The 14,663-nt window shown below is 39.1% G+C and overlaps 1 long non-coding RNA gene across 1 annotated transcript; it reads left to right on the forward strand.

Annotated features, from left to right (window-relative positions):
- The first annotated feature begins 11,680 nt into the window (after window positions 1–11,680).
- Window positions 11,681–13,463, forward strand: LOC146325779 (uncharacterized). The gene is made up of 2 exons (XR_014770655.1): window positions 11,681–11,890; window positions 12,089–13,463. It is a non-coding gene; the product is annotated as an uncharacterized LOC146325779 (long non-coding RNA).
- The last annotated feature ends 1,200 nt before the right edge of the window (window positions 13,464–14,663 follow it).

Consider the following 14,663-nt stretch of genomic DNA (forward strand, 5'->3'; position numbering starts at 1 on the left):
TATGTTAGCCTGTTTAGCTGTTTTGATTTGGCCAATGTGGAAAAATCCCCATACATACAGCAATGTCATGATGTTAAATGCAATGATTGTCATCTAGATTTCATTACACCAATGATGCTGTCCTTCACAACCAATGGTGGAGAGTACAGAGAGGTTACCCCATGTTCTCTGGACCAGTCTGCACTGGCATTACAGAGCAAGATGGAAAGAAATGGTTCATAAGAAGCTTAAGATGCACGTGCAGCCCTGATGCAACACCTTAAATTTTTGATGACTCACTCATTTCTACATGCTTTACCATGTATGACACCTGCCAACTCTTACTTTTATATATCATGTACATTGCCAGCAACTCAAGTCAGTTTTATTTACATGGCACAGAATGGCAAAAATTACAAGTGGCTTCAAGGGGCTTTAAAATCTGTACAGCACATGACCTCTGACCCCTCTGTCCACAGACCCTTGCCCTTTAATGGGGAGAAAGAGGAAGAAACCTCAGAAAGAGCAACAGAGGAGGGATGCATGTTCCAGGACAGACAGACATGCAAAATATGTCATGTATACAGAATAGATCAACAAACATTTACAAAATTTATGGATGGAAAAATACAGATATAGATTGTAAAGCCATAATTGAAGAGTATGGATCCACAACAATGCAGCTTTGGGTGTCACCACATGATCTCACCTCAACCATGAAGACCTGGGAGGGGGAAAGGCCTCCTGTACCAGCCGGCATATTGTTTTCTGTCCCACTGCTTTTCCATGACATTCGAGATATGAAGATTTACACTGTGTCTGTTTCATGTTACTATAAAGCAGTGATTAAACAGTAAGTTTATGTTTGAAACATCAATATCATATCGAGATTGATTTGATTGGTTCTAATCTTATCTAATCTACAACTGGTAGAACATGAAACCAGTATCATTAGCCTGATGGCATGTATTCTTACTACCAAAAACTTAATTTTGTAAAACATGTCTTCCCTCAAAGCTATTCACACTGTGACAAAATAAGTGAAAAAATGTTTGGTAATGAATGTTTTCAGCTTTCTTAAAAAAAAAAACAAATAAAGGCAATAAAAAAGGCTAAGAGCTATATAAAATACTTAACTGCACCTCAACCAGGTCTAGCATGCATCTTACACATCAGTTCATCAGTAATAATATAGTATGATACCAGTCAGAGGCCATTTTCTGCATCATATTAGGTACATTTAGCTGATAATGCTTTGGTTTTAAACAGCATTGTGGATGCTGGATTATACTTGCAGTGGAGTATTTTTTTTTCATTAGTATTGCTTTTACTTAAGTAAAGGATCATAATACTAGGAAGAGTACTTATATTACTTAAATTCTCTGCTCGTGCCCAACTTTGGTGTTCTATTTAAGCTTAGTGGATATTATGGGTATTATTAAGCACACAAAAACCCAACATATCTATGTTGTATGATCTTTGATAAAGAAATACATGCCTCTAAAAATGGAAGAACACACTTAAAGGACCAGTGTGTAATAATTACAGAAATTTATTGACATAAATGGAATATATTATACATAAGGATGTTATTTATTATTATCAATGAACTTAAACTCATAATCTTTATGTTTGCCATCTTGCGCTGCCATATTTTCTGCGGCTGCACAGAGCAGATACATTACTTAAACTCCATCGTGTAAATATGGACAACGAAGAGGAGGACAGACAGTGGTGTTTACTGGCAAACTGTCTTGCTTTCTGAAGGCTGACAACCACAGTTTTGACCAGTAGATGATCATGTTATTATTTACCACAAGGAAAAGAAGCAGATTGTGAACTCTTGTTCTCAAAGAAGAGAAAACATGAACAAACCAAATGGAAGCGTGAGAGGAGGCGACAGAACAAGGACTAACATCAGTGTGGGGTTTACCACATGGAAATCACTGATGAGGGACTGTTTTCACAGCAACACCAAAGTAGCCTCTTTTCTGCTGGACAGGTAATTCATCCTACACATGTAATTGCACTTTATTATGAGATAGCTTTAGCTAATGATATAACATGGCCACGGGCATAACGCTAATTATTCACACAAGTTATGTGTTTGTCCTGTGTTTCTGTCGATAATATGTGTTTGTTACCATGATCATTATTTGAATGCTGTTTCAAAAATATGATCAGGAGCTGAAATATCTGGTAGTGTTACAGAGATTAGCTCACGGCTGCTCGAAGTTATTGTCTATAAACGTGTAGAGTCAATGTATCTAGTTGACTGCTGGTTTATGAGTTATAGCTATAATTTAGTGTGGTTATGTTTGTCCAGGTGAGCCATTCCTCTCTGCACCGTCGGATGTAACAGGATGTGTTACAGGTGTGTGTGACTGTGTCACGTAGCTCGTATTTTCTTTATGTTTCTGCAGTTATGACAAACGTCCTGTAACATCACCTCCTATGAAGAGAAAACCTTTTCACATCTCAGCTGCAGCTTTATCTACCATCGATGCTGCTTCTACTGGCACAGACAGGTTAGTCATCACAATGTAATAACAGTGTTGTCCTCACAGGTTTGATTATCAACCTAACGGAGCTGATTAATAGATTTTTCATCAATAGTTTATGTTTAATGTTATATCTCCATATGTGTCATGTATAGAAAATGCTGTGGTTAGTTTTTATTACTATATTACTTGTTATTGTTTTCCTATACATTCATTTTAATGATGTAAGATATAGTCATTAAGTGACTGTATCTTACATCAGGGGTATTTAATCATTGTTGGCTAAGAGTATGTAAGTTTTCATCAAAGCAAAATAAGAAAAAAAATGTTTTCACTAATTAGCTCCTCATATCTGGATGATGGCTGTTAATCAACTGAATCATCAGGTGTGGTTTTTTGTTTAGGATGAAAATCTGCATACTCTAACATATTCATGGAATATAGCTGAATACTCCTGTATGACATCACTATGTATATTTTGTTTCTCTCCTAATGGCAGCAAAGGTAGAAGGACAGTCTCTTGTCTTCAACTAGCTGAAAGACACTGTAAGTCATCTGGGATGCCTGGATGCTGGGATGGAGGAACCTTGGACCAGATGACCCCAGAAGGTTCAGTTTGGTGACCCTCATACATGGACCCACCACATCAGAACTGGTGCAGACACAAGTCAGGAGAGGTCTACGCAAGTGACACACATTTATTTGCCTTAATTGTGGAATATTAACCTGTAAATCATACTTTTGGTGAACTATTAGTATTTTGACCACATTGCATAAAAACAAAATAAAAAATATTCTAACTAAATGTATCTTGACACTGTCTTTAAAAGGACCAACACTCAGTACAGCTGCTGATTTTGAATGAATTAGACAGGAGGTCACCGTGTTTCATCCAACAACAAAGAGCTGAATCAGTGTGTTTCTCAGGAAGACAAATATCTCAACAGCTTCTTCTGTCTTTATCCAAGTCAACTCTGATGAGGACTGAATAAGTTGTCAAAATGTTTGTGTTTGTTCACTAAAAACCGTAGGTTATGATTGTACACCAACGTTTACAACACAAAGCAAAGTGTTCTTTTTTATATTCATCTTTTCATTCCAAACTGTGAGGTACAGCTGTCCTCTGTAAGGATAATACACATTGGTGTTACCTGTAGTAGTGAAAATTTACAGACACTGCAAGGAAACATTGTCATAATTATTTTATAATTGTAAGCATGTTTATATGTACATCACTGCAAAAAATAAATCATGTACATCTGATGATCAGCTTTTTTTTTATATAATTATTGTCCACATTTCAGTCATATAAATAATAGCCTAAGAATATCATCATATAAACTACAAATGTCATGTAATAGTAGCTGAATCAGAGTGATTCTCAGTCAGGACCATAGAATGATAACTCACAGCTTTTAGTCTTCAGTGTCTTCTGTCTTCAAAAGACAAATGCCTCATGAGCTTCTTCTGTCTTTATCAAAGCAACTCTGATGAAGACAGAGTAAACTGCAGAAATGTTTGTCTGTTTGAATGCTAAAAGCTCAAGTTTATGATTATCAGACAGCATTTCTCCTTGTATTGTCAAGATTGACAGTGATGACCAAAACAGTTTGTGGTTGCCTGCTGGCGGGTTGTATGTTGTTTGCTGCTCTGCTTGCTGCCCTGCTAGTTTTTGAACTTTTAACAAGCATTCTTAAAAACCCTTGCGACCACCTGAATTCTGTATTATCCAAAGGCAAGGCAATTTTATTTATATAGCACCATTCATACACAAGGCAATTCAAGGTGCTTTACAGAACTTGAAAATGCATTAAAATAGAAACATTAAAAGAACATTAAAATTGTGTTTGAGATAATTAAAAACAAAAGCTAAAAGCAGGACAATAAATAGTTTAAAACATTACAGAAATGCATATAAAGAAAGAAGCAAACATAAAACAAAAACAACAGCAGACAGATATAAAAACAATAGCTACAGATTATCCTAAAAATATGTAACGTATCCTCTTCACTGGTAGGCTGCAGTAAACAGTAATGTTTTAAGACCTGATTTAAATGAGCCGACAGTTTCAGCTGACCTCAGGTGTTCTGGAAGTTTGTTCCACAGGTGGGGAGCAGAGAAACTAAAGGCTGCTTCACCTTGTTTGGTTCTGATCCTGGGAACACTGAGTAAACCTGTTCCAGATGATCTGGACCCTCCTCCTCAGAGTTGGCGTTCGAGGTTCCTGTGGTGAAGCAAGAACAGGAAAATCTTTCAGCTAAGGAGATTGATCCTGGTTATGCTGCATTTGTGTCAGATGGTTATGTTTCACTGGTTTGAAGTGATAGGAAAGTACCCGTTAAGATACTAAGAGACTCAGGGGCACTGGACTCATTTATTGTGGACTTACTTACTTACTTACTTTTCTCTCCAGAGACTGAAAGTGGGTGGGTAATGGGTTTGACTGTCTTTTCAGCTCCTCAGCATAAACTGCCACTGTTTTCTGATCTGGTGCAAGGTAATGTGACCATGGGAGTGCGTCTCTCTTTGCCTATGGGAGGAATACAGGTCATCTTAGGGAATGACCTGGCTGGCGATCGAGTGTGGCCTGTTGCACCGATAGTGGTGGACACCCCAACGTCCCAGGTAGAAGGCTCTGGGTCTCCCAAAAATCCTCCTGTAGTACTACCTACCTGTGCAGTGACGTGTGCCATGAGTCGAGCTGATGGAAATTTATGTCCTGAAAATTCAGCTAAGAAAAGAGAGCCCGTGTTTCCTGTGCCCGTTTTTCCCCTTGCCCATTTTTTTCAGTGACCTTGTGAAAGAGCAAAAAGATGATCTCTCGCTACAGCCACTGTACAGCCGAATTCTACCACTCAATGAGGCAGAGAGTGCAGTTTGTGGTTACTTTCTCCAAGACGGTTTGCTGGTGAGAAAATGGGTTCCCCAGGGGGACTGTTTTTTAGGGAATGAGATTGTGCAAGTTGTTTTGCCTTCATTACGTTTGTCTGTCCTCCAGACGGCTCATGATGGTGTAGGTGGTCATTTAGGTGTGAGAAAAACCTATGATCGAGTTATGCAGCATTTTTACTGGCCACGTTTGAAAAGGGACATTTCAGCCTTTATCAGAACTTGCCACACATGTCAGTTGACTGGAAAACTAAATCGATTAAAGCGATTAAACCTGCCCTTTTGTATCCCATTCCAGTTGCTGAACACTCCTTTGAGCATCTGATTGTTGACTGCCTTGGCCCTGTGCCACATTCCAAAGCTGGTAGTAATTTTTTGCCAACTGTCATGTGTCAGGCTACACACTACCCTGCGGCCTATCCCCTTAAAAACATCACCACCAGGTCAGTTGTGAAAGTTCTGACACAGTTCTTGTCTATTTCTGGGATCCCAAAGGTTGTCCAGTCCGACCAGGGGTCTAATTTCTCATCAAAATTGTTTGCAGAAGTGTTAAAACAGCTAAATATTAAACATTCACAGTCCAGTGCCTACCACGCACAGAGCCAGGGAGCTCTTGAGAGGTTCCGTCAAACCTTGAAGTCTCTTCTCTGAGCATACTGTACTGAGTTAGATAGAGATTGGGAGGATGGTTTACCCTGGCTGATGTTAGCTGCCAGGGAGGTGTCCCAACAGAGTCTAGGTTTCAGCCCCAATGACCTGGTTTTCGGTCATAAGGTTCGAGGCCCTTTAGCATCCCTTCACAGTGACTGGCAAGCGAAAGAGGCGCCACAAAATTTAATAGACTATGTAAATGGTTTCAGACAGCGACTGTATCGAGCAAATAAATTGGCAAGAGAAAATCTGCAAGCAGCTCAAGATAAAATGAAAAGTCTCTGATCAGTGGGCAGAGCGCCATGAATACAGTCCTGGTGATCAAGTCTGGCCCTTTTGCCTCTGGTTGGTTCCCCTTTCCAGTTCTCTGGTCCCTATACTGTGACCCAAAAAGTGTCAGATCTGAATTATTTGATATCAACCCCTGACCGGAAGAAGGCTGTGCAGTTGTGTCATGTTAACTTGTTGAAACCTTATTTTGCTCGCTCTGCTGTACCAGGTCCAGTGCAGTGTTGTGCTAGTTACTGAAAACCAGTAACTAGTTACCGTTACTAGTTACTTTATTTCAAAAGTAACTCAGTTACTTTACTGATTACTTACACCAAAAGGTAACGCAGTACTGTGAAAAGTAACTTTTTAGTTAGTTACAATTTTGCGTATTCGTGCTCCAGGTACTTAGAAAAAGTCTTTCGTCCCATTTGCCATGTGACGCCCGGTATCATGCTAACTAGCTTCTGAAAGCAAGCAACTCCACAGTAGAAACTGGCTGCATGTCTTCTACAACATACCTCGCAATGGCTTTATCAACTTTTTCCTGGTTAGCAGGAGCAGTCAGTCCCTCGGTTCAAATCCAGCCGCTGTTGCTGAGGTGGTGGAGGTGAAGTGGCATCAGAGTCTGTGTCTGTACTCTTAGCTACTAGCTTCGTCGCAGCATGTTGTTTCTGTAGGTGTTTCAACAGGTTTGAATTGCTACTTTGGGCAGTAGATAAGATCTTTGTGAGAATATCTCCATATAAAGAAACTTGACTTGGGCTCTGCCGCCGACACCATGATGATACCAGTCTTGTAAACAGACACGCCCACACGGCGTGTCTTCTCCCATCTCCCTGCTGACACACACACACACACACACACACACACACACAGGAAGATTCAGGACTACACGGGTCTGGCTGCAGCTCAGTCTCTAGCTGAGACTACACAAAAAATAACGCAAAATAACAGAGTAATGCATCATGTAGTAACGTTAACTGAGTTACTGAATTTAAAAAATAATGTGCTAGATTACTAGTTACTGCAAAAAATAATGGCGTCACAGTAACACGTTACTTAGTAACGCGTTAGTCCCAACACTGGTCCAAGGTCATTGATTTCCTCTGTTGCTGCAGCGGCATCTGTCATTCATTCACCCCCACCTTTTGATCAGGCGACAGAAGTTGAGGAAGAGTTGTGTATGTCAGATGATGGAATTTTGAGAGGTCATCTGAAAAACTCAGAATCTCTTGCCAACCTCGAGGTAATGTTGAAGCATTTGCCTGAGCCAAAGCGAACAGAGTTGGTGCATCTGATTGAAGGTTATCCCTGCCTGTTCAGCGATACTCCTTCTCGTACTCATCTTATTGAGCATGACATTGATGTGGGAGAGGCCCAGCCAGTCAGACAGCTTTTTTACCGTATGTCTCCAGACAAGCGTGAGCAGTTAGAGGTAGAGGTCAGCTACATTGTCATGGTAGTAGGATTTTTGGTTTTGTCTGGCATGCTTTGTGTTTTCCCTGTCTCTGCTTCCCTCTCCTTTTTCTCTCCAGGGCAGTGTGTGTGTGCAATGGCGGCAGTGATTGGCTGGCTCTTCCCAATGAGGCACACCTGGTTCTCGTCTAGTCATTCCTCCTGCAATATAAGCCTGGTCATGACACCACTCCTGTGCCGGATTATACCATCTAAGTCAGCAACGTAGAGACAACTCTTCTCTTGTGCACCAGTGGACTTATTGTGTTTTTTGGGACTCTAAATCATCTGTTTTTTGTGCAGCTACCAGTGTGCCTTCCAGCCGTGTATGCTACCTCTCGTGCTCCAGAGCTGCCTCATGCTCTGCTTTTTCCAGCTCCTCCAGCAACGCCAGCCAGCCGTCCGCTGCCAACACCTGCCCTCTCCTTTTGTTATCTTTTTGTCCTGCATGGTGAAATAAACACCTTAAAACTTTCTCTCTCTCTGCATCCGGGGTCCAGGCCTTAGTCTACACGTAACATACATGTTAGAAAACAACATTGCTGAGCCTTGTGTGTCCAGCTGGTCTTCCCCATGCTTGCTAGTTAAAAAGTCAGATGGTACTTTGTCTTTGTCTTTGCCTTGTACTGATCTTAGGAAAGTGAATAAAGTACCAAGCCCGACTCTTTCCCACTCCCACGCATGGAGGATTGTGTGGATCAGGTTGGTTCTGTAAAGTTTGTTAGTAAGTTTGACTTACTTAAAGGTTACTGGGGGGTGCCTTTGACTCCTCGAGCTAGAGAGATTGCGGCATTTGTCACACCCAGTTTTTTGTATTCTTATACTGTGATGCCATTTGGTTTGCATAACGCTCCTGCCACCTCCTGCCTCATGAACAAGGTTGTGTCTGGTTTGGTGGGCTGCACTGTTTACTTGGATGATGTTGTGATTTACAGTAACTCTTGGGAAGATCATCTTCAGCGCATCAGGGCTCTGTTTGACCGTCTGGCCTGGGCATCTCTCACCATCCATCTGGCGAAATGTGAGTTTGCTAAGGCGACAGTCACCTACCTGGGTAAGGTAGTTGGCCAAAGGCAGGTGCGGCCTGTAAGGGCCAAGGTGTTAGCTGTAGATCAGTTTCCTAGTTAGGACCCCCATTTTAAGGGAGGGGTTGTGGCGACCCTGTTCAGTCTGCCTGCCTGTGTCTCACTGTGCTCTCTCTTGCAGTTACTGGGAGTTGGCTGGTAGGTGGGGCTGAGAGGGAGTGCCTGCTGGCACCTGCCCAGTTGGTAACACACAGTCTCTGCTAAAAAGTGTTTAGAGACATACTGAGTAAACAACGTCAGTATGAGGTGTTCTCATGTTATAGTATTGTCATGAATGAATCTGCATTGTTCTGATACAACAGCAATACTATTAACAATGACTTTATAATCATTTCACTTATGTAAATAGCCTGAAACAAGTCACAAGTCACTTTAATGAAAATCAACAGCTGATGAGCTTTCTAACCAGTGACAGCTACAAAACAGCCAAACGTGGCCAACTATACCTTTGTGGTAGATGTCCTGTGGAGATGGTACAGTAGTAGGTGTCGGTGATGTTTCCAAACCACACAGCGGTGGAGATCAGTGTTGACACCCAGGAATTTGTGTGTGTGTGTGTGTGTGTGTGTGTGTGTGTGTGTGTGTGTGTGTGTGTGTGTGTGTGTGTGTGTGTGTGTGTGTGTGTGTATGGACAGAAGGGGAAACTTTCTTTGACTGTGCAAGTGTTGTGTGACTACAAGTTCTGTTTCATGGATGTTGTCAATAATGGATTTGTTTTGATGCTTTAAACTTTGGTGGTTGATGATGGCTTTTTCCAGTCTCCTGTTATTGTGTTCATTTTATACATACACTGAAAAAAGTGACTTTTTGGTGTAGTAAATTCTATAAGAGTAACTGTCATAATTTCTACCAAGTATTTTTAAGATTCAATCAGAACTACAGTTTTTTAGGTAAAATTAAACATTGTATTAACATAATACATGAACTATGGGGGAAGAGTAAGTTTTACTTTTGTTTTCCTCATAATATTTAAATGTTTAATATTTTTATGTACATAAACCTAGAAATACTGCATAAACTTTACTCTTAAAAGTGTAGTTTTTTGAAAAGCATGCACGACGCATGCGCAGTTGTGCAACAGGACTGGCTCTGCCCATGGATGTTACAGGATCACAGAGCAAGGTGTAGCACAAAGGCCTACAACCACAGGTAAGTTATTACCGTTCTGTTTTAAATTTGTGATAATATATAGGTCCGCATGTATTTTGATAGTTTGGCGCAAGATATGTTACTGTTCACAAGTTAATTTAAAGTTAGCATAACACCACATTAGTCCGGGCTGGTCTGTACCTAAGTGGGAGGGCTGCAGTTTTTCCCGATAAAAATAACTAAAGTTTGGATATTAAATAAAGCACTAATGTAACGGTATAACGTTTATCAAGTGACGTCAACATAGTAGAACATGATTCTCTGTTAAACAAGAGTGAAAACTTAATTAACGTTGCCTTAGTGAATTAATGCTGTGCATTGAGAATGAGAGGGAGATACTGATGAATGTTTGAGAGAAACGCCCCAGAATAGGCTTTAAAAACACACGTTTATTGACAGAAGCGCCAGAGGTCTTCGAGAGCTCCAGCTTGCGAATACAAAGAGACTTCACTGGCAGTTTCCTTTCCTTTCTTTTTTTTTTTTTTTGTTTTTTTTGACCAGAAGCTAGCCTAGCATGGCATGCGGTGTGAATCACACAGCAACTTCGTGATGTGCGGACCGATACTTTCTATACCAAATGTGTCTGTTTAGTATCGAAACTCATAATAAATTGTCTAAATTGTCACCAGTCTGCACTGATTAGGGTTAGCAACTTTTTTCGTCACAGTAGACAGTTATTTCACTAGTTATAGGACCTATTTTCCGGTTGTCTGCTTCCAGTAACTGAGGCGACTAAAGTTGTATACATAAATGTGCACGTCCTGTGCATGTGCGCAACTGAATTCAAGTGACTGCCACTACTGCACGCTGCATGGCATCACTCTCTGTTGACCAATATTAATACACAAGTTACTATAGCAAACAGCAAAGCAGAAAATAGTAATAATTAAAATAAGCTCTCCCTTCAAATTAAATATCCCAATATATGAGTGTTATGTACTGGTCTTGCAACAGTGTTTACAGAACAGAATTTATAATCTATTTTTTAATAACTGTCATGCTACTTATGTCAGCTGTACCTTTTTAAAAGGTTATTTCTCAATCACATGTACACAGCATAGCTTACTGCAGGGATATTGTGTGTGTGTGTGGTGGTGGTGGTGGTGGTGGGGTATTATTTTACTCAGCGTTCATGTTTTTGTAGTTCAATGAAATGCTCGCAAGTAAATTTGTTGAAATGTCATGTGTTAATTGTTTTATTTAGCATAGACAAAACAAAAATCATTTATGTTTGTTCATGATGCAGTTTAATTGCCCCCCAATTTCCAGGAAATTCCCCCAAATTCATATACATTCCCATAACCCCTAATTAAAAAAAAAGTTATTAAAATATTTTTCTATCTATTAACAGAAAGCAAAGCAGAACAGAACATTATTCTCATCATTTAGGCAGGTAGGAAAAAAAAATGTATGCATGATATAATGTTTTGTTATTTTCCCTTATTCATCCATCATAACGTAATATTAAAATTGTGGCTGAATGTTTTAGACTATTGTTTTAATAACACAAATTGTGTCTCTTCATTTTCAGGGTGCCTTTTGGAGGAGCCAGTGGACTTTGTGGACAGTTGGAGTTGAGGTCTAGTGAGGAGAAGAAATTCATCAGGGAGAAAGAGTAGGCCCCTTGTGATATGAGATGGTCATGCAAGAAATGCAATTTTAGGTCATCAAAACATTTAGAGCTCATAAAACAACCCTGCACGTTCTGGGTCCATGCACTTAAAACACAATAGCAAACATATATGCACTTGTGTTTTCACTTGGCAGTTCATTGTGTATGTATAATGGTTATGTTCATGTTCTTAATCTGTTCACAGAAACAGACCATTGAGATGAGACGTGAAACCGTTATCCGCAGCCTTATACTGTACCTTGGCGAGAAGGATGAGGAACTTTTTGAAGACTGCTTGGTATAGCATGATTTTAATCATTTAAAAAAATTAATTTAATGAAACGGGCTAATTTAATGTTGAGAGGAAAGCAGACAAAGGAACAGACATATTCTTGTGTTCATTCTTCCCTGATAATGAAGTCACTTTGAATGATTCATGAATTCTAGTATTTGTTTCTCAATAACTTTCTTCTTTTTTGTTGTACGTTGTATGCAGGAGGACAGTCGGAGTGATGTCAGTAACTACATCCTCAAGATACTCGTCGTCCATGGTGCTGATGAGGATCCAGTCGATGTCTCCATCTTTGTCGAAGGCCATGAGATTTTGCCAGGGTGCAACAGTACTGCGAAAGCTTGCTCACTGCTCATGGGACTGATTTATGCCCTTAACTTGGCACACCCTCCCACTTTGCGCTACACTTTTGAGGTCTTCCAAAAACTCTTGCTGGAGCTGGATGGATTTAAACTGTCCCAAAAAGTAAACACCTTGAAGTTGAAGTTGCTTTCCTAAATGCATGTCATGACTTTGTCATCCTAGAGGAGAAAAATGTGGCATCATGCATGGACCCGTGTTGAGGATGTAGCATCATGCATGGACCAAAAATGCCAAGAATCAGCACTGAGTTCCAGTTAACCTTGGTTTACTAGTGGGAAGTTGCCTGTCATAAATGTTTTTTCATTTTTTGTCAAATAAGGTATCTGTTACAGTAAAGATTTTATTCTTCATGTATAATGGTTAGACACCTTAAGCTGGTCATTTTTAATCGATTCTGTTGATTTTATTTCATTAATGTTTTAAAAGTGCACTAGTCTAGAGGACTGGTTGAAATGTTGAAATTGCTGTTTCAGAGTGTAGGTTTGAAAGATTTTAATTGCATATTTGAGAAGTGACTATGTTACCAGATCTATGTTGGATGCGGTGTATAATGTGTAGTACTGTGTATTTGCTGTTTACCAGTCATACCAACCTTTAAGTAGTATGATACAAATTTAGATATTTTTCTTTAAAAAAATATACTTAGTCTTACTTTAAATACAGTACCTTTTGCTGAAGATAGATCTTTAATTTACTGTTACTGTTACAATATAATGCACTTTTACTATTAATGCAGTACTTGTACATTCTTTTTTTTCTCCATTTAAATCGGAGTATACATACAAGCTTAAGAGGCTGTTTCTATCCTGACCCTAGAAGTTGTTTTGAGCATGTTTGTGTGTTAAATGTTCTTGAATATCTGAGAATGTTGAAACTCTGTTTCAGAGGGTTGCAAGTTTTTCACTGCATATTTGAAAAGCACTATTCCAGATCTGTACTGTATGTACAAAAGTACTGGGACACCTGCAAAGTCTAATGCTATTGACAGTGACAGTGTCGACAGTGTTCCTAATATTTTGCCACAATAGTGTATATTGGATGTAGTGTATACTGTGTGATACTGTCTGTTTGTTCAGTTTATGTCAGTCATGCCAATGTTAAATTTATGGCTGCCCCATAAAAGATTGGGCAATTCAATCCACAATAGTAGTGGATTTACTTTGACGGTACTTGTTTGTTGAACTGTTTAACATGAAAAATAAACACTTTAATTGCATTGGAATTTAGTCTTGTGATATGTGATAAATATATATTAAATGCGTAGAGTAAATTTATTTGGTAACATTTATCAAAAGAAAACTGGCAATGATTACGTAATTTTAGTAAGTAATGTAACGTAATGCAAGCAAGTAAATTAAAATGTCAAGCACAAGAAAATAATTAAAATCTACTAAATTACCCCATAACAGCAAATACTACAGATATATAAAATTTACTCAAAATTTTGGGGAAAATTATGTTCCTGTCTATGAAAAACAAGTAGATTTTACTTAGTTTGTTTAAATAAATATAACTTAAAACTTGGATATAATTAAGTAAATGTTACTTAATATCGTCACAACTGTTATGTTTTATGTTAAGTACATTTTACTTGATACTGGCAAGTGAGTGTTACTTGATATTGCAGCATTAAATTTTACTTAAATCATTTGTGTGTAAATACTTACAATATATTTTTTAAGTAAATCTTATGAGTTATTTTTTTCAGTGTATTATTTAGCATTAGCACCAGCTAAACTACTTTCTTTTTGTTAGCATTTAGTGGTGCAACTTGATATAAATGTATTGTAAATTGTAGGGCTGTGCCCAATTAAAATTTTCCTTAGTTGAATCAGATTTGGCCATATTAAGGATTAATTTGTTTAATGTTTGTTTGTTTAATGTTTGAATTAAGCTGACAATGATGCAAATGCAGTCTGGTTAAACAAAATGTGTCTTACTCTTTAAAATAAGGTCTCTCACTGTTGTGGTCCTTTCCATAATGTTGTCAGACAGTAATAGTAACAATCTGAGCATGTCAGTGACAACAACAAGCACAAAGAAAAAGAAAAGAAACAAGCGTTACCTGCTCTGTGTGCTCTGCAGGTTTCTGCTTTTCATTCAGTAGATTGGTCTCCTCGTCTCCTCCACTCACTTCCTCTTCTTTTGTCTTAGGTCCACCCAGTGAGGACATGAAAGAGGGATGGCAAGGAGACGTGAGGACAGAGGAGACAAAACGCTGAAATGAAAAATCCTTGGTTCCTTTAAAAGCCAAAACGCACTGCAGGCTTCATTTGAAGCTTCTATAGTGCACTGCAGGCTTCAGAATAATGCAGCGAAGTGACAAAGGTTTCATGGTGGAGACGAGCGCCTGTCTGTTTAGACAGATATTTTAGTCGGGTACCTGTTCAGTACCATCAGGATTTATCATCAAAAA

The sequence above is a fragment of the Lutjanus erythropterus genome, chromosome 6 (assembly GCF_056507025.1).
Source record: "Lutjanus erythropterus isolate fLutEry1 chromosome 6, fLutEry1.hap2, whole genome shotgun sequence".
Classification (NCBI taxonomy): domain Eukaryota; kingdom Metazoa; phylum Chordata; class Actinopteri; order Lutjaniformes; family Lutjanidae; genus Lutjanus; species Lutjanus erythropterus.